The sequence below is a fragment of the Ambystoma mexicanum genome, chromosome 8 (genome assembly GCF_040938575.1).
Source record: "Ambystoma mexicanum isolate Mex_15411 chromosome 8, UKY_AmexF1_1, whole genome shotgun sequence".
In the NCBI taxonomy this organism is placed as follows: domain Eukaryota; kingdom Metazoa; phylum Chordata; class Amphibia; order Caudata; family Ambystomatidae; genus Ambystoma; species Ambystoma mexicanum.
Window position 1 is genome coordinate 530,754,791 of NC_090929.1, and position 27,096 is coordinate 530,781,886.

The following is a 27,096-nucleotide window of genomic DNA, read 5'->3' on the forward strand; positions in this document are numbered from 1 at the left end:
TGCCCCGTGTGTCTCTCCCTCCCCCCGCCCCCGCTCATGCCCCGTGTGTCTCTCTCCCTCCCCCCACCCTCTGCTCATGCCCCGTGAGTCTCTCTCCCCTTCCCCCCAGCCCCCACTCATGCCCCGTGTGTCTCTCTCCCTCCCCCCACCCCTGATCATGCCCCGTGTGTCTCTCTCCCTCCCACCCACCCCCCGCTCATGCCCCATGTGTCTCTCTCCCTCCCGCCCACCCCCCGCTCATGCCCCGTGTGTCTCCCTCCCTCCCCCCACCCCCCGCTCATGCCCCGTGTGTCTCTCTCCCTCCCCCCACCACCGCTCATGCCCCGTGTGTCTCTCTCCCCTTCCCCCCACCCCTGCTCATGCCCCGTGTCTGTCTTCTGTTCCCCCCGCTCATGCCCCATGTCTGTCTCCTGTTCTCCCCACCCCCTGCTCATGCCCCGTATCTGTCTCGTGTTCCCCTCATGTGCCGTGTCTGTCTCCTGTTGACCCGTACGCCCCCCGCTCATGCCCCGTGTCTGTCTCCTGTTCTCCTCACTCCCCACCCCCCGCTCATTCCCCATGTCTATCTCCTGTTGCCCCCCACCCCCTCCGCTCATGCCCCATGTCTGTCTCCTGTTCCCCCCACCCGCTCATTCCCCGTGTCTGTCTCCTGTTCCCCCACCCGCTCATGCCCCGTGTCTCTCTCTTGTTGCCCCTGACCCCCTGCTCATGCCCCGTGTCTGTCTCCTGTTCTCCCCACCCCCCGCTCATGCCCCGTGTCTGTCTCCTGTTCCTCCCCGCTCATGCCCAGTGTCTGTCTCCTATTCCCCCCACCCCTCGCTCATGCCCCGTGTCTGTCTCCTGTTCCCCCCACCCCCCACTCATGCCCCGTGTCTCTCCTGTTGCCCCCCACCCCCCGCTCATGTCCTGTGTCTCTCAGGTAGCTCCCCAACCCCCGCTCATGCCCCGTGTCTGTTTCCTGTTGCCCCCCACCCCTCGCTCATGCCCCGTGTCCGTCTCCTGTTCTCCCCACCCCGCTCATGCTCTGTGTCTGTCTCCTGTTCCCCCCCATCCCCTGCTCATGCCCAGTGTCTGTCTCCTGTTGCCCCCCACCCCCCGCTCATGCACCGTGTCTTTCTCCTGTTCCCCCACCCGCTCATTCCCCGTGTCTGCCTCCTGTTCCCCCCACCCGGTCATGCCCGTGTCTCTCTCTTGTTGCCCCCCACCCCCTGCTCATGCCCCGTGTCTGTCTCTTGTTCTCCCCACCCCCCGCTCATGCCCCGTGTCTGTCTTCTGTTCCTCCCACCCCCCGCTCATGCCCAGTGTCTGTCTCCTGTTGACTCCCACCCCCCCGCTCATGCCCCGTGTCTGTTCTCCCCACCCCCCGCTCATGCCCCGTGTCTTTTGTTCCCCTCACCCCCCGCTCATGCCCCGTGTCTGTCTCCTGTTCCCCCCACCCCTCGCTCATGCCCCGTGTCTGTCTCCTGTCCCCCCCACTCATGCCCCGTGTCTCTCCTGTTGCCCCCCACACCCCGCTCATGCCCCGTTTTTCTCCTGTTGCCCCCCAACCCCTGCTCATGCCCCGTGTCTGTTTCCTGTTGCCCCCCACCCCCCGCTCAAGCCCCGTGTCCGTCTCCTGTTCTCCCCACCCCCGCTCATGCTCCGTGTCTGTCTCCTGTTCCCCCCACTCCACTCCCCACTCATGCCCCGTGTCTGTCTCCTGTTGCCCCCACCCCCCGCTCATGCCCCGTGTCTTTCTCCTGTTGCCCCCCACACCCCGCTCATACCCCGTGTCTGTCTCTGTTGTTCCCCCCACCCCCCGCTCATGCCCCGTGTCTGTCTCCTGTTCCCCCCACCCCCTGTTCATGCCCGGTGTCTCTCTCCTGTTGCCCCCCACCCCCGCTCATGCCCCGTGTCTATTTCCTGTACCCCCCACCCCCCGCTCATGCCCCGTGTCCGTCTCCTGTACCCCCCCACCCCCGTTCATGCCCCATGTCTGTCTCCTGTTGCCCCCCGCTCATGCCCCGTGTCTGTCTCCTGTTCCCCCACCCGCTTATGTCCCGTGTCTCTCTCCTGTTGCCCCGCACCCCCCGCTCATGCCCCGTGTCTGTCTCCTGTAACCCCCCACCCCCCTGCTCATGCCCTGTGTCTCTCTCCTGTTGCCCCCCACCCCCTGCTCATGCCCCGTGTCTGTCTCCTGTGCCCCCCCCCCACCCCCCGCTCATGCCCCGTGTCTTTCTCCTGGTGCCCCCCACACCCTGCTCATGCCCCGTGTCTGTCTCTGTTGTTCCACCCACCCCCCGCTCATGCCCTGTGTCTGTCTCCTGTTTCCCCCACCCCCTGCACATGCCCGGTTTCTCTCTCCTGTTGCCCCCCACCCCCCGCTCATACCCCGTGTCTGTCTCCTGTACCCCCCGCTCATGCCCCGTGTCTGTCTCCTGTACCCCTCCACCCCCCGCTCAGGCGCCATGTCTGTCTCCTGTTGCCCCCCGCTCATGCCCCGTGTCTGTCTCCTGTTCCCCCCCACCCGCTCATGTCCCGTGTCTCTCTCCTGTTGCCCCCCACCCCCTGCTCATGCCCGTGTCTGTCTCCTGTATCCCCCAGCCCCCCGCTCATGCCCCGTTTCTCTCTCCTGTTGCCCCCCGCTCATGCCCCGTGTCTGTCTCCTGTTCTCCCCACCCGCTCATGTCCCGTGTCTCTCTCCTGTTGCCCCCCACCCCCTGCTCATGCCCCGTGTCTGTCTCCTGTACCCCCCACTCCGCGCTCATGCCCCGTGTCTCTCTCCTGTATCCCCCCGCTCATGCCCCGTGTCTGTCTCCTGTTCTCCCCACCCCGGTCTGTCTCCTGTTCTCCCCATGCCCCGTATCTGTCCCCTGTATCCCCCTCCCCCGCTCATGCCCTGTGTCTCTCTCCTGTTCTCCCCACCCCCCGCTCATGCCCCGTGTCTGTCTCCTGTTCTCCCCACCCCCTGCTCATGCCCTGTGTCTCTCTCCTGTTGACCCCACCCCCGCTCATGCCCCGGGTCTGTCTCCTGTTGCCCCCCACCCCCCGCTCATGCCCGTGTCTCCCTCATGTTCCCCCCGCCCCCCGCTCATGCCACATGTTTCCCTCGTGTTACCCCCCACCACCCCTGGTCATGCCCCGTGTTTGCCTCGTGATCCCCCCACCCCCCGCTCATGCCCTTGTCTCTCTCCTTTCCCCCCACCCCCGCTCATGTCCCGTGTGTGCCCTGTACCCCCCGCTCATGCCCCGTGTCTCCCTTGTGTTCCTCCCCACCCCCCGCTCATACCCCGTATCTCCCTCATGTTCCTCCCCACCCGCTGCTCATGCCCCGTGTCTCTCTCGTGTTCCCCCCACCACCACTCATGCCCCGTGTTTCCTTCCTTTTCCCCCCACCCCTTGCTCATGCCCCGTTTGTACCATGTTCCCTCTCACCCCCCGCTCATGCCCATGTGTCTCCCCTGTTCTACCGCACCCCCCGCTCATGCCCTGTTGTGTTCTTTATACACCCCGCCTTCCATTTCCATGGTGGCCATCTTGGTAAAATATTTTCTTTCCTACACCGGGACGCCGCATGCGTCCTGGTGTAGGAAGGAAAATCTTTTTGTTTTTTTTAACTACCCGGCGTTCCCACTTTGAGAACATAAGATGTTAGTGGTCTTCATCTATTGAAAAGGATGTTATGGTGACGTTGCACTAATAAAAACCTTTAAAATTTAGTTTAAAAAAATGTTACAGGGACGTTATGGTTAAGTTGCGCTACTAAAAACCTATGAAATTCAGTGAAAAAACTTTGTTAAAGGGACGTTATGGTTAAGTTGCGCTACTAAAAACCTATGAAATTCAGTGAAAAAACTTGGTCAAAGGGACGTTATGGTTCCAAGTAAAACCGAAAAACCCTTGAAATTCGCCAGTTATGGTAATCTAAGCAACCAAAACTTGCGCCACTACCGTGCACTGCTAAGACTAACACCCAGGACATCAAAGATGACATCACAAATGTCATTGATGACATCACTGATGACATCACATATCTGGCTCGCTCTTTTTTCTTTTGCTGACATATCTAGGCCACATGGTTTTCTTCAGTAACAGTCAGAAACTAAAAATGTTATTTTATTTGTAGACGTATCCTTCAAGTAGGTTCTTACAGTAATTCCCTTAGAGTCCAGTCACATCATATGAAACATATACATACGGGAAGACACAAGCTTGAAAGACAGCAATCCTATTTGCGCATAAAGATAATCAATAGACTTATGAGCACTTCCTGATAGTTCTGTTTTTTTTTTTATGGCTGTACTTTCCCTGTGGGTCCAATCACATCAAGTGATACATATACATAGGGTAAATAGCAGCTTTGAAACAGAGCAATCATTTATTTGCATGAAAATAATCAGTTAAGTTATGAATTGTTTCTGCTACTACTTGTGCTTTTTTGCTAACTTCACTTTCCCTGTATATACCCATATTGGTATGTGTTCTTGTGTCTTTGTGTTTTGTCTATACTAATGCAATTATGTAATACATGTGTTTTATTAGCTACGTATTACATATTTCACAGTACACAAAAATCTATTAAGAAAACAATTATCATTTCATTATTCAACATATTAACATTACGAATATTATACCTTCATCTTGTACGCTGCACACAATGTTATGTTTCTGTATGAGTATCTTAGTATACTAGATAGAACCCCATAATAGAATGCTATTTATATCAATGCATCGTTCAATGGACTAATTAGGGAATGATATTTATTGCAATGATCCTTGACACTTGTTTCGCAACATTATAATAAGAATCCCTTGTACACATATTTCATGAAAAGTACATACACATGTGATGTCATCAGTGATGTCATCAATGACATTTGTGATGTCATCTTTGATGTCCTGGGTGTTAGTCTTAGCAGTGCATGTTGGTGGCGCGAGTTATGGTTGCTTAGATTACCATAACTGGCGAATTTCAAGGGTTTTTCGGTTTTACTTGGAACCATAACGTCCCTTTGACAAAGTTTTTTCACTGAATTTCATAGGTTTTTAGTAGCGCAACCTAACCATAACGTCCCTTTAACAAAGTTTTTTCACTGAATATATATATATATATATATATATATATATATATATATATATATGATTGGGTGAAATAGACAATGAAAACCAGACAAGCACTATGCACTTTAAGATATTCATTGTTAAACATGTATAAATAAGTATTGAGGGAGCGTGGCATGTGTGGTCAACGTATTAAATTCACAAAAATATGCTGTTAGAATTAAGAAATGACTGACTACACTTAGCATGTGCATAATTGGGATATTCAAACAATGTATGAGAAAGATATCAGAAATTCATAAAAGCGGGCAGGGAATGACATAATATACCATGGGATCTCTAGTTGCTTTAAAAGATCTAACGGTGCTATTGATACAAACGGGCTGATTGATTGCTTTTACTTTCATTTTTGAAAAACAGTATGGCAGAAATAGTCAGCACATGTTATTAAGCGTAGGTCCACACATCGGTACTATGACATATGGACAAAAGTATAAACATAATAAATAAAAAATATAGGACTTCCAGTAATGAAAGGCAAACCTTTTTCTCTGTTTACTACTCTGAAATCATGTGCTTGTGGATAAAAAGGGCGAGATCATATGACCAAGCAACTAGGTATTGTGAAATGTGTCATTTCTTTGCCACTGCCTCCCCTGGCCGTTTTGGAGCTGAACTGAATTATTTTTAACTATTTGTCATTCCTGAATAAAGAAGATATTTTAAATGCTCATTGCTGTAGACACTGGTGATTCCTCTGGGATTGCGAGCTGCTAGAAAGACATATCGACTTGTATGAGACCAGTGTGCACACACTGGCATAATTTGGATATGTGTGTATATATTATATATACGCACATATATATATATATATATATATTAGCAATTCTACCTTGCAGGTAAGGAGTTCGAACTGTAATCTCCACAGCTGTTGATAGCCCATCCAAATTAGGAAAAGAGAGTCTGGGTCCACACAAATGTGTTCACTTAGTTTCTTCCTTTATTTATAATCCAGGGAAAAGTCATAGCATTACAAACAACATGGAAACCGTTCAAAGTAAAAAAGACCAAAATATGTAGGTCCTCCCACAGTGCAGCAATCCTAGTGCTGAGACGTTCACATGTTCCTCGGCTAACTCGCCGCTTGCTCAAAATGATTTGCAGGATTGTCAGTAAATCATTTAAAACATGAGGGAGAGACAGGAAGGAGGGGGAGGAAGGTTTAGGGCGGAAATAGAAAAGGGACCAATTTGTCCTGTTTGCTAAGGGCTAAATCTTGTGTCGGCCATCTTAGCCTAGTGTGTTTTGGAGTTTTGAGTGCAGTGTATTTGAAAGAAAGCATGTTTGTCGTATGTACACTGTGGCGCTCACATTCTAATATTTCATGCGTTTTGGTGTGGCTTATTCTGACAATGTGTTACGTCTTGCAATCTATGATCATGTGCCTCATGCAGATTCTTAACACTTGTCATACATATTGTAATGGGTCAAAATACCAAATGTTGTAGCAGCATATTCCATTTACAGTTTCAAACGCACATTAAACATTATAATTATTATAGTCATCTGGAACCCATCTGAACTCCTTTCATAAGGTGCCTCGTTAAAGTGCTTAGTGCTTTAGCAGCATTTTCTCCTAAATCCAAAGTGCCAAGTGCAATAGCAGCATGTTCCGTTCAAAATAAGGTGCAAAGTGCAAATCTTAGTTATCAGGGTCTCTCCAGTGACATATGCCACAATCCCATCATGTCTAGGTATTTGCATAGAAGGCCTCATTGGGTTGCTTAGTGTTACAGCAGCATTTTAGTACCCAATGCAATGACAAAGTGTTCAATAAAGTGCATAAGGCAGATCTTAAATGCCAAGGTCTGTCCAATGTCTCATTCTACAGGGCCAATCATGTCAAAGTCCGCCACATCTACTATACACGGCACAATTTTAAAACTCAGCAGCTTTACGCTGGTCATAACCATTATTCACAATGTGTGAGTCTACGACTCATTTGTATATGAGTGTTGCGTCCTACCCTATATTTGATTCTGTCTTTCCCTCATAAGAATTTTGTTGAATTGTTACTCCATTCACAAAAGAGTAATAGAAACAATCACCAATCACACATTAAAAATCTATGTTAAAACATTGCAACAACCAATTGTTTGCCGTTAATCAAATTGACAAATTCTGCCTTCACACTTTACTTTTGATCGGCAAATCCACATAAAACACACATGATGGGGAATCTCAAACTTGTTTGGAGGGCACACATAATTGCTGTCTGATATTTTTCTCACAATTAGTTATCTCTTGGGGAACATCGATGTTTTTTCAGCAACCCAGAAAAGTATACAGCTCTTCATCAATATTGTGCCTGTTGGGCTGTTTGCAATCAAAGTCAAGTATACAATAGGTTTTTTTTTGTCTAAGCAGCTTCTTCTTATCTCCTCCCCTCGGGGCCATTTCTATTTTATATATGCCAAAGAATCTGACGCTGTCTATATTGTTGTTGTGACATTCGTGGAAGTGATTTGCTATTGGATAGTTTGCATCATTATGCAGAATGGCACGCACATGCTGTTGTATGCAAATTTTCAATTTGCACTTCGTGCTGCTGTCATTGGATGTGTAAATGTTCCACAGTTAGTCGCATACTTGCAAATGTTACAACATGTGCATTTGTAAAATATATATATGAATTCTAATCATCTTGCCAGACTTATTAAGATGCATATGGCATTACATAATGTTGCATGTGCAAACAGCAGATTTTCATGAACAACTCAAACATTATTAGAGTTCTTAATATAACATTTTTTAACCAGATACCTAATTTATTAAACTATCACCTCCTCGAATCTGTGCTTTTGACATGGTGAATTGCTGCCACATTTTAGGTAATAACTTTTGTTCGCTAGGTCAAACTTTTATAAGAGTTGAATCCATAGAACGGTCTGTACATTAGCTCTCCCATGATATCTGGTTATCTTTCTAAAACTTAAGGTTCCTGAGACAATCAACAAAATCTGATCTTCCATGTAAACTAATGGCAAAATGACTACATATATGCATATTCTGTTTTAATGGCACATTGAATCTTGCTTCCCCCAGTTAACCTGAGCCATAGGCACCTGCTTTCTTTGTTAACTCATGCTGGCGTAAATCGCTAAACATTTATGTATAGTCAAAGGCTGGGATTATGGATCCAAAAGTGATCTTATCTCGCTATTCTGGCTTAATGGGACAATCTTGATAGCAGGCCATCCGCCCAGTCAGCCCCGGCAGGGACAAGTTAAGTTCTTGAATTTTAACAATTTTACAGAGTTCAACTCATTAATGGTGGCTTTTCTGTTGACCCAGCCACACCAATAAATTCCTCTGTCATGCATGAATACAGCTTCATCTCTGGCCCTGACACTTCAAAGTGAAGGTCTTTCAGCTGGAGAGCTTGGCATATGATGGGGGAAGGTCACTGTTTTTAACTTTCAGGGGGAAAGTATTTACACTCACACAAGCCTTCTGTGCTCTCAATAATAGAAAGATGTGATTTCCAATCTGTCACATTTACTCTTCATATGAGGCCTTTTTAATATCTTGCATCACGTCATCAATGTTCATATTTATAATCTCATATGTGCATTCACTGGACTCTTGCCATGGTTATCTCTTTTCCCATGTGTATATTGTTCTTCATTGTATTGTTCTTCGACGCCAATGTTCCACTTCACATTATACTATACCTTTAAAAGGTTTAGGCCAGGGAGTTTCACTGGTACACAGTTCCTTACCTTCCAAGCGCCGAATAGCTTTAATTTTCAATGTCGTTCTTTGTTTTGAAAAGTGTTTTTCATTTTTTTATACCATAACGAACATGTAGGCTTCTGATTTTAGCTCTTTCTCATTTACTTTGCATGGCCCATTTTGCACTCTTTCCTTTCAATGTAAAACAGCATTTTGTTGTGGTTTTTATTCTGCAGAAGGCCCACATTTCCATGGCCTCTCTGCTTTATAAAAGGGCACATGTTTTTCATGTTTTGCAATTTTAAAAGGAACTGCTGAGCTTTTTGTATGTCAGTCACATCTTGTCATGTATATTGCTGCACAGTTTGGCCTAACTTGGCCTTTCAATTCATTTGATCCTGCTGCCATTAAACATCACACAATCAACCAGCCAGTAATTGCCCACAATTTTTCTAGGCACACCAAAACCGTTCTCTGACCCCAAAGCAAGTCAACTGTTTGTGTGTGAGCCAGTTCATTGAAGCTGGCTCAGCGAAGTGTCCTCCTCCGGCCTACTGCTCATAGTGTGCGTAAGCGGTTGGTGTGCTGTATCACACAAAAAATTGACCCTTCACCAATTGCCCACCACTGCCTCTAACAAGTTTCCTGGAACTTCCACATGTTTCTCTTTCCCCACCAATTCAACTGCTTGTATAGTGTTGTGTACGCATTCACATATTCATGCCAAGCAGACATTCATCCTCCATCCTACAGCATAAAGTGTGCTCAAGCGGGTGTTGTGCTGTATCACACAGTGAATCAACCTGCCACTAATTGCCCTCCATCGCCTGCAAGACATTTTCCAGCACCACCAAATTGTTCTCATCCCTCAAAACAATGCAATTGCTTCTTCTGTGTGCAAGTGAACCCATTAAAAAAAGGAGGCCCAATGCAAATTCCTCCTTTGGCCTATTGTTCAAAGAGTACTCAAGGATGCAAGAACTCAGAGTTCATTCATTAATCGTAGTCCACAAATTGTCACCAATCAGCAGTACAGAGTTAAGTTTGAGTTTTAAGGAAGCAGCTGAGACTATTAAGCATCAATAAATTCAAGGGAAGGTCATTCCGAAGAGATGTAACCTTTAGCGAAAACCACATCCTCCCTGTTTCAGGAAAAGAGAGTGAATACGAAGGTGGTGAGATGCAGATGTGAGTAGGTGAGTTGAAACATATGACTTATATCTGCTTCTAAGCTACCCAGATCTATGAGCATACAATACCTCTTAGCCAGTGCAGATGCCGAAGACCAGGCAGAATGTGGGCTCTCCTGGAGACTTTCATGAAATTCCTGTCTACAGAATTCTGCAACCTTTTCAATTTCGTAATGAAACAGCTTGGTACAGTCAGACAGACTGCATTGCAATAGTGATGGTGAGTTGAAAGGTAAGCATTCCTCACCAAGATTTGGTGAGGAAATGGCAAAGAAAAAAGAGAAATGGATGCTGTTTCCGTCCAGACCAATCAGAAGGTTTAAGCTTGTTTTGAATAGAGTGGTCAGACACTTTACAAGAGCCAAAGACCACATCAAACCTAAACTACCAGTATCATTGTTAGTTGTTAAAATGGCACAATAAATTCAATATTTATTGGATGTTCACAGGGCCATCACAACCTAAACACCTAAGTAAGTATATGTGATTATGTTGCCCGATTAAAACAAGCACTCTAATGTACAAACATAGCCACTTGGTAAGGGCAACAAGATTTCTAATAATGAGGGAATCAGTGCAAACTAAACTTGAACCATCCTCATGTAGAGTGCACCATCATCTCCTTCACATCCTTTGTGGGTCACTTTCAATCGTGGAGTGAACTAGAAAGGAAAGGTGTATGCTTCACAAGGCTCTCAGGCAACCACAAATATATTTCTATATTTCTGCTTGCAGAAAATGAACAGTGGTTCGCAACGAAGTGCCATAGAAAGGGCATCTTGATGGCTGGAGCAGTTCTATTGTTGCATGCTTTGAATAGTCATGTTACCCCAGTAAATGTATTAAATTGGATGGTGGTGGTCGGGATGTAGCAGGAAACAGGAAAATGGGATAGCATAAGACAGGCAATAATACATCTTCAGAAGTTACTATATTTACCAACACATACAGATAGGCAATCTCTAAAGGGTGCTCGGTCTGTTTATGAAACTGTCAGATTACAGTTTTTGCCTTGAAGCATCTTCCCTGGTGCTTAAATCTTGTTGTCAGTAGGCTATGAGAAGATACGGGACTTTTGCCTTTGCATAATTTGTGAAGTTTACACTGCATTTCAAGAAGTTGAGAGGTTTTTCACAGGCACCACTAAATGGGTCTAATTTACAAAAAAAAGCACTAAGTCCACGCTAAGAAGTTAGCGCGAGCAAGAACTTTGCACGGGTCAAAAGTAGAGCACCGGAGTCGATTCATGGAATCAGAAGTACCCATAAAACCACAGCGCAAAGAAATATAAGTAGCACCCACCACCCCCACAACAAGCCCCCAAGACAAACAGAAAATAGCACTGTCAAACAACATTTGTGCTGGACCCTTGGGAAATAAGCAATCAAGGATTACTTACCAGCAGTTACCATTACTTCTACTCCTCTCCAGCGAAAAACAAGTCCTCATCCCAGTACTCCCATTATTCTGCACCCCAACCCCCTGCCATAAGGCAGCAACAACAAATTTGCCCAAATCCTGCAACCCCCTATATTGAGGCAGCACCAACAGGTCTGCCCTCGTCTCAGTGCCCCCACTAATCTGCACCCCAAACCTCTACATAAAGGCAGCACCCACAAGTCAGCCCTCATCCCAGTTGTTAAGGATTTCAATCAGGCACACACACAGGTCTCCCCTAGCATGTAGTGCTCAATGAAAATCTTATTTTATTTGTGTCTATAAGTTCAATATTCTGAATGATTTACCACTCATAACACACCCTTCTCAAAATACCCCCAGGTCACACTGAACCAAGAATCAGGCTAGTTTGTAAAGGTACATATGTAGTTATTTATTTATTTAATATTCAAATCACACATACATTTTAAAATATATATAGATATGGGGCAGCAATCACCAAGGGGTGACAGTACAATTCAGAAAATAAGTAAATCAATTGAATTCACATTATATTAATGTGGAATAGAAAACACAGGAAAAAGCACAATATTGGTTTGTGAACAGATAGTGTGTAGGTTAATAGTTCCCCCTGCAAAGTTCTGAAGTCACAAATGAACAATCCTACACAGATGTCAGTAATCAGCTTGTATTCAGGAATGAAAGACGTCTAGAGTTTAATTGCAATCTTCCTTCCCCCAAACAAAAGAAAAAAACATTTTTGGAATTCGACACTTTTAAATTTACAGGTGAAAATGGCTTTGTGTAATAATGCAAAAGGGTGCAAAAATGCTTAAATGGAGAGAACAATTCTTAGGAAAGCAACTCTAAGCATGCCCTAAAACACATGATCTACAAGATAAACAATAGTACACACTTTAGATCAGGATGGGATTTGAGAAACGCTTTGAATGGGACAAAGAAACATGTAAACTTTTGCTAAAATGTCAATTTGCGGCAAATTTTCACTATGCAATATTTGAGAACATTTTGTTTCTATCTATAACATTGAAGAAGTTATGGAGGTTTTAGTGAGAGGTGTTTTTGCGAAATAGGCGTGAAAATTAAAACAGACATTCAGTTTTAAAAATGACAGATGGGTTTCATTACGCTATATTTATGACTATGAAAAAGAGAATGCCACACATGAATCTTCACAGTTACATGGATAGCGTGACCCTTCACATGGTGGATACTCAATTTCTTTCTAGGATATACTTTAGTTACACAAAATAAATAATGACTTATGGTTTTGAAACACAGATGAGAGAAAAATCAGCGCAAGAATGGTTCTGACAGTACTAGGGTTCTGAAATTAAAGATCGGATGGGTTGAGATTGGGATAAGACAATGCCAATATACTATGGGTCACTGTTCTTCCTATTAATACTTACAGTCCCTTGTGATTAAAATGGACCATCAAGGATCTGGTCATGGATCGGGCCAGGTCTACCGGCAGCAGGGCACATCTGGATGGATTGGATCAGCGGTGCGGTTCTGGTCAATTTTGAACTGCACCTCAGACTGGATTTTGGATGGGACCTTCTGGTCACTGTACATGGCAGATTGCAGGATGCAAGTTTCAGCAGGCAAGCTTTATGGTAGCAAGCCAAACTGGATCAGTATCCCTTCAAGTTTGGGATGTTTGAAATTGGGTCTAGCTAGAAAGAGTTCAGCAATGCTAAAGTCTGGATTCTGCAAAGAAATCTGGATCTTCACAGAAGTCTGCAGTCAGCTACAACATGAAGAGTTCTGGAACAAGGTGCTGCATGGAAATCTGGAAGTGTTCTGGAAGCAGTGTGCCCTATGTGGAGTGAAGTTCCTATATTTATACTACCAAATGACATCACCAAGTTTATGATGTTGGCAGAATTTCAAAAACACACCCTCTGGCTGTGAGTGGCCACAGGCACTTGCCTTGTCCTGGTTGGCAGTCAGACCAGAGTTGTCATCTTTATGATGTGATTTAAGAACTCCTACCTTGATTTTACCCAAAACCTAACTTTTGCACGAAGGTACATTTCTAAAATGACGTCCCCTAATAAAATCTGACATATATATTTCATATTTGATGGGCTATATTCACTTTCAATCCCCATCTCTGTGTGAGCTATCTTTCTCATTCTATAGAATTTTCTCAATTTTAATCAAAACAGTTTGGATTAATAATTTCTAATTCGGTACATCTCTTGGCACTTATCAGTGGATCATGTACATACAATCGTAGACTTGCAACATTACTAGTTCTGCTACAATGATAGTTTTTTTGTAACTTTGGTTCCTTAAGTTATAAAGGTGTCATCAATGTCTTCAAAGCAAAAGCCCAAAATTAGTTTAACATCTACCCATTTTCAGATGTATCCTTCTTCCGGTCGCACAGTTAAAGCGTTTCACATTTAATCACAAATAAGGATTTAAACATCAAAGTTCTCCTTTGTAACTGCCCCTTCCCAGGCAGCAGCTGTCACAGTCCTTTGATCAGGGAGGTGTGTCCCCTTCCTGCAGAGGGAAGCTCCCTGTAGAGATCAGTCAGGCAGCTTGCCATTCTTCTTGGCTCAGCCCCAGACGAATGTCTAATGAGGTCTCATTGTGCTCCTTGTTGTCAATATGCAGGAACCATTAAGGCTTCCTGTATCAAGGGAGTGTCAAACTGAAATGTCAAACTTTCCCAGCTGGTCATTGCCCAATTAGAATTAAGCAGTGACTTAATTCCAATACTGGGTTGCTTTTAAAATTCACAATAAAGTTGTTCATTTAACAGACATAAAAATAAGCACGGTTTTTAAGGGATTTGGACGTTTAAAAGAATTAAGGCTGTCACAATCATGCTTTAAATAGGCGCATTTTGCAATTTCTTCAGGAAAAAGAAACCCTTTAAACTGGGTTTGTCAGCTACTTTTCTTATACAGCTGTCAGTCAGTGAGGCCTGGATTCCTCTGACTGCACTGGAGAATCTATGATTTTAGCACACTTTTCCTTTCAATAATGTACTGGGAAAATGACTGAATTTAGCGCCAAAACAGAACATTGAAGGTTGCCATTGATTAAGAAGCTGTAGTTAAGGGCATTTTGGGATTTTAACCCACTTCTGTGGCCTTGATTCATGTTACAGGTAACAGCACCCTCTGGCATTCTCCTGCAGGGAGTTCTTGTATTGACATCAACTTTGCTTGTGTGTGGCAAGGTGGTTCAGCCTTTTTTTGATTTATGAACTATGCACAGTTTTGCAAATTTGGCACGCACTGGGGTAAGTGCATCCATTTTTGGCAGTTTTCTTCCCCCATTGGTAAAGGGGTGCAGTGTGGCGCATTGGCATGGGTTGAAATATCCCACACATCCCCCCCCCCGACTTCAGCGTGACGTCCAGTCGTGGGGGAGTCAGGCACGTGGGATTTTTTTCTTCTGTCCATGTGAAGAAATCCGGCTGCTTCTCCCGTCAGCGATGGATGCAACAAGCTCTCCTCACTGGTTCCGGTTGGAAGTGTGGAGCGACACTGTGGATCTCTTGGGATTTTTTCCACACGGTCCCCGGGGAGGTCCTCCTTGGTGATTAGGTGGATTTAGTTCCAGTACCAGAAAACAGAAAATAGCACAGTTATGGAAATTTCCCCACTACTGTATCCCGAGGGGTGTAGTGGGGTGGATGCATGCATTTAATAACAATGGACAATATTCCCTGAATATATTCAATGATAGTCTTAACACTTTCCACGCACATACTCAATGAATCTTTAATAATTCTCTTAGATCTCTGTATTTTCCCCCTTTGGGTTTCTGGTAGGCTCTTCTATTTGCAGCAAAGTTTGCCTGGGATGGGAAATCTTTAGCTGGTTTATCTGGACCCACTTGTCTTCCCCCTCTGTCAAATGTCCCTTCGGGATGCGGATTCTGTAGGAGACTGGTGAGATTCTGGCCACAATTTCAAAAGGACCCCACCAACGTGGGACAAATGTGTGCTCCTTGGCTTGGTTCCTTTGGAAATTGTCCCTGTCTCCTACTTGATATTCCTTTTTAGTTGTCGTTAGGTCATAGTGGGTCTTCATACTGTCTGCAGATCTTTCTAGATTCTGCTGAGCATACACAAAAGCATGTTGAAGGTGCTTTCTCAGATTCTCAGCATACTCATGAGTTTTGGAGGCATTTATCAAGGTCTGCTCTTGGGTTCTGTAGAGCAGATGCTGAAGTAGCACCATCCTTTGCCCAGTCATCAGCTCAAATGGAGACATTTTTGTTGCAGAAGAAGGGGTAGATCTGATAGCCATCAGGACAAAGGGCAATCGAATATCCCAACCTGGCTCAGAATCTGCCACAAACTTTTTTAATATACTCACAATAGTTGTATTGTACCTCTCAATCCCACCACTAGAGGACAACCAGTATGCACTGTGTAGTTTCCTTTTTACCCCAAGTATCTCCCACATCTTAGTCATCACTTCGCTGGTGAAGTGACTATCTCGGTCTGACTCAATCCTTTGGGGTAGTCCAAAACATGAGAAGATGTGATTGATCATCAGGGCAGCTGTTGTTTCTGCCTTGCAATTTGGGGCCAGGAGACATTCCACCCATTTAGTAAACAAGCATGTTACAGTCAACATGCACTTTTTCCCACTAGAGGAGCGAATCACGGTCCCGATGAAATCAACTTGCAAATCTGACCAAGGCAGTGTCATCCCCCTCTTTTGGTGGGGAGCACGGTGTGTGAGTGATGTTGGCTGAAATTGTGCACACGCAAGACACCCCTTCAAGTTTTGGTCGAGGTCCTGCCCCATGTGTGGCCAGTATGCAACCTCTCACAAGATTTCTAATGTCATATGAAATCCCTGATGACCGGCTGTGGCCGCATCATGGGTATGACTTAGCATCAGGCTTCGGAATGAGGTAGGGACCACGCACTGATCATGGCCAGATATGGATCTCCTCACCAACAAACCGTCTTGGATTCGGAACATTTTTGGACATTTCATCAACACTCTAAGGTCCTTTTCCAAATGCAATCGGTATCCATCAGGGGAACGTTCTCAGGGTCCTCAATGTGTTGATTAAACTTATCAATTATTGGATCCCCTTTTTGAGCGTAATCAAATCAGCATCTGGGGTCTCCTTATTCCGCTGGGCAGTTGAGAGTTCATTGTGAGCATTTGTCTGGGACCTAGTGATAGCAGTGACCTAAATTTCCCCCAACAGGGACTTGATCTCAAGTAGATTCCCTTGGATGGCTCCGGTTTGGGCTAGCTGATCAGCTATGTCATTTCCAGTTTTGTCTGGTCCCTCTACTTTAGAATGACCTTTGATCTTTTTCCAATAGATGGTCATCACACTCGAGGTGACCAGATCATCAATATTCAGTATTATTTTTCCATGTTTTAGTGTTTTATTGTTAGCACATAGCATGCCTCTGGTTTTCCAATTAACCAGGTGCTCCACAAAGCTGTTCCGAACATAATCTGAATCAGTGATTATGACCAGTTTGTGGAGTTGGTGTTGGACAGCAGTGAAGATGGCTTGATGCACAGCCATCAGCTCTGCCACTTGACTACTACAGGGACTGATGGTAGAAGCACCCATCCACATAGATAGTGGGCATTCCCTCCCACTTGTCTTCTTCATAGACTTTGTGTGGGGAATTAAGCTATGCCTCCATGTTGGCCTTGATATTAAGACTTTCGTCCTCAAGACAGTTTTCTCTGGCACAATCTTGCAAGTCAGCCAGACCTTACGCGAGGGAACTCTTCTTGTTTTGGCCATATCTGACCTCGACAGGAAAGCCTTGCATTGACAGAATCCAGGAAGTAATTCAGGAATTACTCACATTTGTGACTCGGATTCTGTCACTTTGAAGATTTTGCAGAGGCTGGTGTGGAGTCTCCACTATGGTATGTTCCCCCTTGATGAACCGGCAGAATTCTTCAATGCCCACACCATTGCCAGGAGTGCCTTTTCACAATCGTTGAATTTTTCCTTCACAGAGGATAAAGTCTTATTCGCATAGGAGATGACTTTATTGACCTTGTCATGCTTTTGGTATTATACTGCTGTCAAGCATGTATTTGAGAACCCTGTCTCCAAGAAGGACTCCTTGTTTCTGACAGGGTAAGGTAGGCAAGGTGCTTGTGAGAGGCTTCTTTTGAGTTGTTTTACTGTCTTGGCTTGTTCTGGACCCCACTCCCACTTGACCCCCCCTTCAATAGATGGATCAGGGGTCTTGTGATCTCTGCGTAATCCCCAATGAACTTTCTGCTGCAATTAGTCAGTCCAAGGAGGCTGCCTAGCTCATGCAGAGTTGTGGGGTCTCTTAGTTTCAGGAGTGCTTTTACTTTCTTTTCCTGGGGACAAAGACCCTCAGGAGTTATCTCATGCCCCAAGAAATTGACACGGGTCCTGCACCACTATGCCTTTTGGAAAGATAGTTTTGCTCCGGCAGCCCTCAACTGTGTCAGAACACAACGGATCTCTGCTATGTGTTCCTCCACAGTTGAGCTTTTGATTAGGACATCATCTGTATAGGCCAGGTTACACTTTTCACCTTAGTCGGGCATGGCTTTATGCAAGAAGATATTACATTATTTGCCTGAGTTGATGTATCCAAAGGGAGTCCGTGCCCAAGTGTACTGCTGCCCCCGAAGGTATAGGACAGCTTGTATTGGTCTTACCTACTGACAGGTACGGTCCAGTACCCATTGGTCCGGTCAATGGCAGTGTATACCTTTGACCCCTGGATATGGGCCAGGCCTTGGTCAATGTAGGGAAGAGGACATCAGAAAGTGTGGACCCGTTTGTTCAGCTCCCTTAGGTCAGCACAGAGTCTACACTGGTCGTTTGGTTTCAAAATCCCCAGAACCAGATTATTGAAGGTGCTGTGGACTGGACGAATTATCCCATGGGACTCAAGGTTTTTAATTATTTATGTGAGGGACTCCATGGATATGAGAGGCAAGCAATATTGCTTCATAAACACTGGTGTCATACCAAGGTCCGTGGGAATGGTTGTTGTATGGATGTTGGTGTGACCACAGTCATACAAGTCCAACGCAAAGAGATCTTGAAAATCTAAGAAAAGTTGTTTCAATTTTTGCTTTTGCTCCAAAGTCGCGGCCTCCTCCAGCTGGGTGGAGAAGTCCATGGTTAATGTACTAACTTTGACTGATGTCTTCAGGTGGGAAGGCAGTCCTGATGGACTTGAAAGATCACCTCATCCCTCCTGAAGTCACAGGTCACATCTTCCTTACCATAAGGGCAGGAAGAGTACACCAGGAAATTCCCCCCATGTCGGGTCAAGATCCTGTCTGGTGTTGTGTCATTGTCGCTATCACTGTCAAAACAGTCATTGGGGATTGGTCCTATCATTTCATCACCTAAATCTATGGAAAAATGTCTGTCGTCAACCGCCTAGAGTGATACTCCTAAAGTTGCTGTATCCACCACTATTGGAATAGTGTTGTGTTCTGTAATGACTAGTGGTGTGGGGTTTAACCCCAACCCTTGCTGTTGGAGATGGGCATTGAGGTGAACATATGCGTCAGGATTTTGCAGTTTCTGTCCTCTTTTAATTTTTACTTCAAGTGGGAATAGTCAGGTCCATTCTAGGATGGTGACTTCCTCTCCAATCTGAACTTCAACTGCATATGGCAGCAGCTGAGCTGACCGAAATACTTTCTCTGGATCATCAATTTCCATGGTATTACCCTCTAATCGGGACCAGGCTTTTAAGTTTATCAGGTCCAAACAAATTGCAAAGCAATTGAGAATGTCACTGCCTAAATAAAATGTGGAGGGACATCTCGTACGACCCAACAATTATGGACTAAGTTCTTGATGCCTATGGACATTTTGAGCATACACCTGCTAGGCAGGAGATGTTTGCAATTGGGTGTTTCCAGGTCCATTTCCCATTTGTCTATCAATTTAAATGTGGGAATGGCTGGATCTTTTCAGAGTTTTCGGAACATGGCTTCGCTGATGAAGCTCTTACCGTTGTTCATGCACACTCGGGCGAGAACAGAGTCCTTCCCCTCATTTAACTGAATAGGGATGAACAACTGTTCTCAAATCTTCTGAGTGTCAGCCACGCTTTGAGCTGGTTTCTCATCATTTTGGACTATGGAAGTGGGATTTTCGGTTTGTGAATTGATATAGAATTTCAGAGTGTTTCTTCCCAGTGTGGAATGGCACTTAAAACTGGAATGAAGGTTGATTTTCAGACATAGAGAGGACTTCCCATCACCAGTTTGTTGTCCTACTTACTGTCACGTCAGGGATTTTGTTGTTTTGAAAATGGAATTCAATGTGATCCTGTTTTTGTTCAACCATGTCTCATGTGCCATTTAGACTAACATGGATGAGCTATATTTTAATTTTATTGGTCGGTTAGTCTGGGTCCAGAGGAGCTTGTTTACACAATCAATGAGGGGAGACAATCTACGCAAGACGTCATTCCCTAGTAAACATGGTGTTCCCTCTGGAGTCACAACTATGACCAGGTGTTTCACCTTGTGTCAGCCCATTTTAATTTCTAAATCCGCAGTCCCCTCGACAGGAATTTAATTCCCATCGAAGTTCTGAAGTTGTCCAGGAAGAGGGGTGAGAGGGATCTGGTATCTCTCCCCACTTCCTGAATTCAGCTGATCAAAGGCCCACTTTGACAGAAGGGTTGGTTGGGATGCAGTGTCCACCAGTGCCAAAAATGTACATTGCCCCTGTATTTGGACCGGGGCATAAAATCTTCCCTCCTTCTTCTCAAGGGGGCAAAGATAATGTGCATTTTGGGCCAATTGGTGGGTTAATTTCTTTACTCTTGGGCAGAATTCTGTGTGAGAGTTTGGGGATCTGTAAAAAAAATGTGGCAGTTGGATATTGGGGGAGTTCTGGGCTCCCCTGGCTCTGGTTCTTGGCTGCCCGCCTCTTTTTGGAGGCAGTCACCGGAATCTTTTTGGGCAAGGTGATTTTCTGGCTTGTCATTCTGGGGTTCAATGATGGGCGGTTTTAACTCAGTCCCCACATTTACCCAGTCTTGATTAGGATCTCTCGGGACCCATTTTTCTTTGGGAGGAGTTCCCCATCCCTGAAGGAGAAGATCCTTTTCCCAGAGTCTTGTGAGGACCCCTCTCCTTCAAATTGGAAGATTCTAACCTCCTCCACAAAATGGGTCTTTCTAGGCCCTTTATTTCTCCTACCTGCCCTCTGTTCCTTAGGTTTCAGACTTTCGGGGGCAGGAGATTTTGGTTCCGGTTCCTGGGTTTCCAGGGGCTTTTCACAAGTGGGGAAGGAGGTTTCCTCTAAGGCTCTGCACCCCTCTTACCCCTGTGCCTCCTCCTTTGGAACCAGTGAATTATCGGGGTTCTCTCCCCGTCATTGCTCTGGAGTACCAGACCCTTGATTGGTGGAGTTCTGAGTCGGCATGCTCATCTGAGGGTTCTGCTGTGCCCTCAACATGTGACCCAGAACCTATGACAAGTTCTGGACCTGGCACTTCAGTTGGGACACCCGCTCTGGCTGGTGCAGGGGTCTTTGGTCCATCCTAGGTGGATCACGGGAAGGGTAACTGTCCCTTCTCCCATAATACCCTTGGTTGTGATAGTTCTGGTAACCCTCCACCCTTGGCCTCACCTCTCCGGGATTGGGCTGTCTGGGCTCAGGGAAGTGGGGAAAGAAAGGAGAGTTGTTTTGGGGGTTGAAGATTGGCAGGCACCACGGAAAGAAGCTCAACCCGGCATTTGGGGGGTTACTGCCCTCCTGGGGAAAATTAGGAGGGAAGTTTCCTGGGTTGGTAGCTACCTGGTTGGATCCCCCCCTTTGGGCTGGGGGAGTGCGCACATACCCCGGGATGGATCTGTTGCCCTTGTAACGGGGGCTGATATAATCAGGGGAGTTAGGGGTCCCATTTGTGGGGTTACTTCCCTGACTACCAGTTTGGGATTGGCCCGAGGGCTTTCTAGTTCTTTGGTTAGAAGATGGATTCTGTGCAGAAATATTTTTAGGCCCCCCCATTTCCAGATCTAAAATGGGGGCGACTTTCACCTCTGCCAACTTAGCAGAGGCAGGGGTGTTGGCAGGTTTGGATTTTTTATTTATCGGTTTCTGCACTTCATAAATACAGGTTGCCTGTTCAATGACCCAGTCTAGTGATCTCTTCTTGTGAAAGTCCCTCACCAGGTGGGTCATGATGTATTTAGGGAGTGCATGAAAGAAGGTATTAATGAGCTCCCTCCTGGTGGTCTGTGCAAAGGCACATTTTAGTTCTTGCACAAATTCTTGTGGGGCCAGGTCTTCCCCACACTGCAAATAGTAGGCCGCCTTGAGGGCCTCTTGGGGGTTCCTATGTACGGAAAAATGTTTTAAGATGGCCGCCCTGTAGGTGGACCATCTTGAGTGATTTTGATCCTCCAGCCCCGCAAAGAAGCTGGAGTATTCAGGGGAAAATGTCCACTTGACATATTGGATACAATTCCTACTATCTTTCAGGTGGAAAGTATCCATCATTTCCTCGTATAACTCAAGGTGCTTCCAGACTCAATACTTGGCATTTTTGTGATAGGGAGTTATGATGCTCCCAATGGCCTTGATCGTTTTCAGGGGATCTTTTAGTAGAGCCCTCTTAATTTTGTTGGCCTTTTTAGTTTTAGTCACTCGTGTCCACTCATCCTCTGACTCAGAAGCACTTCTAGAGGTGGTGTCCATCTGATCCCCTAGGCTCTCCCTGATTCTGAGAGCTTGAGAATGGCTGGCAGAATGTGGGGGCCTAGTTGCTTGATGCCTGTGGTGCTCAGAAGAGTCTTCAGACTCTCCCCTGCTCCCAGGATTGGCTAGGTACCCCATCTACCCCCACTGCCCTTGCAGGGAAGCGTTCTTTAAGATCCTCTTTGTGGGCCTAGTTTCATGGAGTTCCTCACCAAATTTGACCGACTGGCCCTTTGGTAGGCAGTGTTTTTGGGGCTCCAGTTCCCTGATTCTCCCCTCACAGGAGTCTTCCTGATCAGAGAGGCTAGCCCTAACATTTGGGAATCTGTACAGAGATGTCCGCCCATCCATTTCTGGGAGGCGCAGATCTGTCAGTTCCATGTTTTCCATTCTGCTGAAGTCTACCATCCTCTTGGCCCTGGTTCATGTGAGCCAGTGGACATAAAGGCGGCAGAGTCCATGCTACTGAATGGGTTAGAGTCCCTGATTACAGGAGTCCTGATGTTACTTTCAGGGGTTTCTCTGTCCCTTCCTACTTCTTACCTTTCAGCCCCTATTCCCTGGTGACATCCCAACATCTGGCACTTTTGCTCCTCTATTAAGGCCTTACTGGACTCAATGATTTGTTCTGGCATGGCCATCTGTTTGTGGAACCTATCATTCTTTTCACAGAGAGCCTCATTCTCTCTCTGTGCTTCCTGCCTGGATTAGAAATATTGGGACAGTTTTTGCTGCAGGAGACTCACCTGCTGAGTTTTGTCATTATTGGTGTGAGTGTTCTTTTCCAGAGCATCCTCCACCCACCTGGTGTGCTCTAGTAGCTGCTCATATGCAGTTTTAACTTCACTAAGCTATTGGAGGGACAGCTTTCTTTCCTGTAACTTAGTTTTTAATTGGCTTACTTCCTGGCCTTAGGCGACCCTCTCCTGACTTAGAGTGCCCCTCTGCACAGCCAGGTCATCCCTCTGTTTTTAAAATGCACTAGATATCTGGCGCTCCTCATCAAATTCATCTTGAGAGTGGATGTCTTTAATAATTAACCTATTGTTTTCCTCTTTTAATTGGTCTATCTAGTCTTGTAAGATGACCATCTGTTCTGCGCAGACTCTATTAAAAGCTTAATTGTTGTGCCAGCTTTTGTTGACTCTGTTGTAAAGAGTCAACCCTTTTCTGACATTCCTTTTGCAGTGTCTGTACTTGGGTCTCTTGCTCTGTCTTCTCTTGCTGTAAGAGAGCCAGATCTTTTTTTTAGTTTTGTCAAGTACTGCCTAGCTTCTGTCTCTGATTCTTGGCTCTTCTGGATCCTTTGCACTGCAGAGTCCAGATTAGTTGTATTGTCTGTAGTGTTTCCCCTTGCTTCTTTGCCATTATAATGTTTACTGCATGCTTTTCCTGTATTACTCCTATGTGGAGGTACAGGTAGGCCGCTATTTTGTCAATTTTACACTGCTCCTCTTTTTTTGGGGGCTATGTACAGTTTACTAAGCACTTGGTGTAATGGGCCCTTGTCCTGCCATATATTTAGGTCCATGGCAGTGACCTGATCTTTTATTGCTTGTAGCCAGATCTGCTAATTCTGTTCTGGCCACTCACCCCTGACAAGCAGTTTGTGCAGGAAGTGCTCCCTAGCAATATTAATTTCAACTGGGGTCGCCATTTTAGAAATATCAATTTCCTTATGGCTTATTTTAGAGTTAATTTACTTTTACCAACAGGCTCCATTTTTGGAGTATTTATTTTGAGAGGTTCTTGTACAGTGTAACACGGTACACCAACCCAGCAAGGTGTCTGTAACCTGCAGGCTAGTATGCTGTGTTAGACTGCCACAGGTGATATTTCAAATTCAGAATCACAGCACAAGCCCCCAAGCTGTTAAGGATTTCAATCAGGCACACACCCAGGTCTCGCCTAGCATGTAGTGCTCAATGAAATTCTTATTTTATTTGTGTCTATAAGTTCAATATTCTGAATGATATACCACTCATATCACGCCCTTCTCAAAATACCCCAGGTCACACTGTACCAGGAATCAGGCTAGTTTGTAAAGGTATTTATTTATTTATTTAATATTCAAATTACACATACATTTTATATATATATATATATATGTACACATATAGATACATAGATATATAGATATATAGATATGGGGCCGCAATCAATAAGGGGTGACAGTACAATTCAGAAAATAAGTAAAGTAATTGAATTCACTTACATTAATGCAGAATAGAAAACACAGGAAAAAGAACAATTTCGGTTTGTGAACAGATAGCGTTTATGTTAATAGTTCCACCTGCAAAGTACTGAAGGTACAAAGGAGCAATCCTACACAGGGCCTCAACATGAGTTTGGAGGTAACCCTTAAATGCAGCGGTACCGCTTTTACCGCTGCATTTAAGGGTCCGCCAGATCATGGCCTTGGAGGATTTGCCCCCAGCTCTTAGTTGGGAGAAATCCGTGGCACATTTGCCGATTTTCAGTGCCATTACCGCTGGTGGAAAATCCGCCGGCAGTAATAGCGCAAATTTTCCCCATTGGGCACAATGGGGAATGAGGAATTCTCGAATGGGCCCAATGGGGGAATGGGTACTAACCGTTCCGCCAAACCCGTGATCTGGCGCTAATAGCGTCGGGGGTTTGGCGGTACGGCTAATAGCACCGGCGGTAATAGCGCCAGTGTTACCGTCCAACTCGTGATGAGGCCCACAGATGTCAGTAATCAGCAAGTATTCAGGAATGAAAGACAATGGGCCTCATCACGAGTTGGACTGTAGCCCTTAAATGTGGTGGTAACGGTATTACCGCCACATTGAAGGGCTGGCTCTATCACAAGTTGGACGCTAAATCAGCTGTTTTACATCCAGCTTTTCTCTGGAGGTGAAAATCCCTGTTTTCAGCAGTATTACAGCCAGCAGTATTAGCCCACAGTATTAGCACTAAAAATTCACCATTGGATCGAATGGACCCAATCAAGAATGGGGATTTACCGTTAAAGCCCAAGCCATGAACCGGTGGTAATACCCCCAGGCCGGTCGGTGCTAGGGTTATTACAATCGGCGGTATTACAGCTGGGAATAGAGCCCAACTTGTGATGAGGCCCAATGTCTAGAGTTTAACTGCAATCTTCCGTCCCCAAACAAGAGAGAAAACCGTTTTTGAAATTTGACACTTTTAAACTGACAGGTGAAATTGTCTTTGTGTAATAATGCAAAAGGGTGCAACAATGCTTAAATGGTGAAACATTCATAGGAAAGCAACTCTAAACACGTCCTAACACACATGAGCTACAAGCTAAACAACAGTAGACACTTTAGATCAGGATGGGATTTGAGAAACGCTTTGAATGGGAAAAAGACACGTGTAAAATTTGGCAAATTTTCACTATGCAATATTTGAGAAAAGCGGGTCAAATACACTGTTCTGCGATTTTAATTGTGCATGTAGCCAAGGGTCTTAGGTATCAGTAAGAGTTGAAATTTTGTTTCTATCTATACAATTGAAGACGTTATGGAGGTTTCAGTGAGAGGCGTTTTTGCAAAATAGGCACGAAAATGAAAGCAGAAATTTGGTTTTGATGACAGATGAGTTTCATTACAATATATTTATGAGTATGAAAAAGAGAATGCCACACATGAATTTTCACAGTTACGTGGCCAGCGTAACCCTTCAATTAAAGATGGGTTGAGATTGGGATAAGACAATTCCAATATACTATGGGTCACTGTTCTTCCAATTAATACTTACAGTCCCTTGTGATTAAAATGGACCATCAAGGTTCTGGTAATGGATCGGGTCAGGTCTACTGGCAGCAGGGCATTTCTGGAGGGATTGGATCAGCGGCACGGTTCTGGTCAATTTTGGACTCCACCTCAGACTGGATTTTGGATGGGCCCTTCTGGTCACTGGACATGGCAGATTGCAGGAGACAAGTTTCAGCAGGCAAGCCTTTGTGGTAGCAAGCCAAACTGGATCGGTATTAAATCCCTTCACGTTGGGATGTTTGAAATTCGGTCTCTAGAAAGAGTTCAGCAATGCTAAAGTCTGGATTCTGCAAAGAAATCTGGATCTTCAAAGAAGTCTGGAGTCAGCTACATGATGAAGAGTTCTGGAACAAGGTGCTGCGCGGAAATCTGGATGTGTTCTGGAAGCAGTGTGTCCTATGTGGTGTGAATTCCTATATGTATAATACCAAATGACATCACCAAGTTTATGGCGTGGGCAGAATTTCAAAAACACACATCCTGGCTGTCAGTGACCACAGGCACTTGCCTTGTCCTGGTTGGCAGTCAGACCAGAGCTGTCATCTTTATGATACAATTTAGGAACTCCCACATTGATTTTGCCCAATTTTATTCCCTAATAAAATCGGGCATATACATTTCATATTTGATGGGCTATATTCACCTGCAATCCCCATCTCTGCGTGAGCTGTCTTTCTCAATCTATAGAATGTTTTCAATTTTAATCATAACAGTTTGGATTAATCATTTCTAATTCGGTACATCTCTGGGCGCTTATCAGTGGATCATGTACCTACAATCTTAGAGTTGCAATATTACTAGTTCTGCTACAATGAGAGTTTTTTTTCCGTAGCTTTGGTTCCTTAACTGATACAGGTTTCATCAATGTCTTCAAAGCAAAAGCCTAAATTTAGGTTAACATCTACCAATTTTCAGATTTATCGTTCTTCCGTTTGCACAGTTAAAGCATTTCACATTTAAGCACAAATAAGGATTTAAACATCAAAGTTCTCCTTTGTAACTTCCCCTTACCAGGAAGCAGCTGTCACAGTCCTTTGATCAGGGAGGTGTGTCCCCTTCCTGGATAGGGAAGCTCCCTGTAGAGACGAATGTCTAAAGAGGTCTCATTGTGCTCCTTGTTGTCAATATGCGGGAACCATTAAGGCTTCCTGTATCAAGGGTGTGTCAAACTGAAATGTCAAACTTTCCCAGGCTGGTCACTGCCCAATCAGAATTAAGCAATTACTTAACTCTAATACTGGGTTGCTTTTAAAATTCAC